Genomic DNA, 3,066 nt, shown 5'->3' on the forward strand with positions numbered 1-3,066 from the left:
GTTTAAAAATGCCGCTCTTTTCGAAACTAAGACAGATCAAAACTAGAAAAGGTGTACTCGAAGAAGCTGTTCCCATCCCACCGAGGGACACTCCAGGGTACTTTATCATAAGCATGGCCTAGATGCCGTATTATTTCTTGATTTATGGGTAGACTACACCAAAGAATTACCAGAGAGTCAGAGATGGCCCGCAGCGGGGACCTGGGATGCAGATTGCATCATGAGAGTAGAAGAAGAATTATGGAAAAAGAAAGCCAGACAGTCACAGAAAGATGCCATTGAATTATGGCGTAAAGAATCATATAGACGCACGGAAAAAGCACTCAGACAGGAAGAGAAAGGTAGAGAGAATTCAAATAAAACCCGAGAAAATCTATTACTTGAGGAAGGTACCCGAGTAAAATCAGAACAAGTAGACAGACAAAGAAACGCCCTTATGAATGGTATGTATCCACTTCTGGCCGAAGGGTTACCTAAGGCTACTCCGGAAATACCAAAAGACTTGCCACCTCCATTGTTTCCAATAAAAGCACATCCCAAGGGGCATCCTAGAACCGCAGAAGATGTTTTCCTTTCCTCTTATTTAGATGACGCAGCTCCCGAGTATGCTAATACCGCACCACATAGACCGCTTGCCGATGATGCTCATCGCCAAGATTCTCCGTCTGTACCTCCACAACAACCAGCTCTGACACACATTCCGACAAGCACATCTGTTTCTACCGCTTTTCCCGCAACGACGGTTGCTGTCTCACCTTCAACAAATCCTTTCACGTCCAGCACCCCAGACGGTGCTATAGGAGGTACAACTGACATTTTTTCTACGCCACCCAGAGGAAATAAATTTTCCCTTAGAGAATTAGCACACCAACGTACGCCCAAATTAGCAACCCCCGACATGCTCAAGGAACTTCTAGTAGATTGTAGATATGATCCTGTGCCCGGTAAACGGGACGAAATGCTGCTGTCATCATTACGTATTCGACGAGCTGCAATATATTTAACGAAGCTACCAGGAATGGCTACACATTTAGAAAATATATATCACTTTGTCCAGTCAGGACGAGGTCCTGAAAGTATTAGCAGAGCCATGGAGTACCAGAAAGCGGAGGTACAGGGACAACTGTTACGTTTCCTTATAAACTGTGTAATCAGAAATCAAGACCGGCCTGGGGTAAATCCGGAAGAAATGCAAAAACTTGTCACTTGGGGCCAGAATATATCAGAAGGGAGACATGATAAACAGTTATGTATAGTAGCTATGTACCGAAAGATCCGCAAAGAAGTAGAACGAATGCACGAAGAAAGATTAGAGATAGACGCCGCTGACCTAAACAGAGAGGAGGAGGAGCAAGAATCAGACCAAGTAGATACAATAGCTTATGTAGGTAGAGGAAGATCCCATAATAATACCAGAGGTTTTAACGACCCAATACGCCCAATACGTCCAGAATATAATAGACATCTTCCAAACCCTATGCTAAATACAAAATCTCCTGAACACTTATTCCAAGCCGCTGATAAGTTACTCCGAGATCGAAGGGGATACCACGTGCTTGATTCCATGGATGAACAAGAATTAGCCAGGTCAGCAGTACAATGGGCTGACAGCCCCGGCGAATACAATGATGATGTACTTGCACACACGTTTCTGAATCTAGACCCATATGAACAGCGTTTAGCTAGTATATACATGATTCAACACCTCCTTATATTATATAAAAACCAACACTCCGATCCAGGACCCTTACCTGACATATTGACAGAACTACTCACGAATATATGGAGAGGGTCAGGTACTGATTTGATTAAGGAAATTCTAGAATCCCGAAACCAATATTTAAATTTCGTATGCCCAGAACACGTTCCAGTTCCCATTATGGGAAGAAAGATGTATCACATAGATAGACAGAATCCGTTACGCGAAGTGCACCCAATCAGAGGTGCCGGTGATAATTTTACACGCGTGTTTGTGTACACGCCTATAACTAAACTGGAATTATTAGAAATGAAGAAAGTAGTACCTAGCCATGACAAGGACCCAGCAGGTTTCCACCGTGAGATAAAAGACATGTTACTCATGGGAGAGTATACCTACCCCGACATTATGAAAATATTAAAGGTCCTATTACCTGCCGGTGTTTATGAGAAACTCAAAGAAAAGGAATGGGAGGTGGGAGACCAAAAGATAGATTGGACAGCATTAGAAAACGAAGAAAAGGCCCGAGCTGCAGGAGCAGGGCTTGGGGAAAAGACTACAGCACTAGCAGGATTACTAATACAGGTACTGCCATGTTTATTAACTACGAAAAAGGAAGACTGGGGTGCAATCTCAGCCTGTAAACAAAAACCAGATGAAGACACTAGTGATTTCTATTCCCGATTTGAAAAATGTTTTAGTATAAATAGTGGCATAAAAGCCAGTAGTGAGTCATATCCACATCTGTTTGTGACAAAATTAGTTGAAAATTCTCTGCTACAAGTCAAGAATAGAGTATTGAAATTCGAAAGTACCTGGCAAGGTAATACCCCATCACAGATGCTACAGATGTTACAATATCACCACAATAGAATTAGAGAAGAACAAGAACACGAACAAAGACGTATGAAAGATACAAAAATGAAAATGCTTGTTGCACAGTCAGTTCCAGCCGATAGTCATCAAAAGGGTGATTCCGCAAGTCCTGCGAAAGGGACATGCAACTATTGTAAACAACCAGGTCATTATATACACGATTGTCCAGTCCTGAAACATAATATTGCCACAGGTAGAACACATGAGAGACCACGTCCACCTAGACAGGATCAGAATCAACAACTAATGCCTCAGCAGGCACAACCTAGGTTAGCTCCGCAACAATTAGCTCCGCAACAGGCAGCTCCACAACAGATCGTAGCACCACCACAAGCGCAGCCTGTCGCTGCAACTCAAGCAACAACACAACAGATGTATCAGTACGCACAAACAGATTATCCCGATTATCAGCGATACTCATGAGATAGCCTAGAGAGGGAAGTTGGCTTACCCCTTATAGAGGTTCCTGTAGACCAAGAGGGACCTTATGT

This window comes from Triturus cristatus, chromosome 2_1, assembly GCF_964204655.1.
Source record: "Triturus cristatus chromosome 2_1, aTriCri1.1, whole genome shotgun sequence".
Taxonomy (NCBI): Eukaryota; Metazoa; Chordata; class Amphibia; order Caudata; family Salamandridae; genus Triturus; species Triturus cristatus.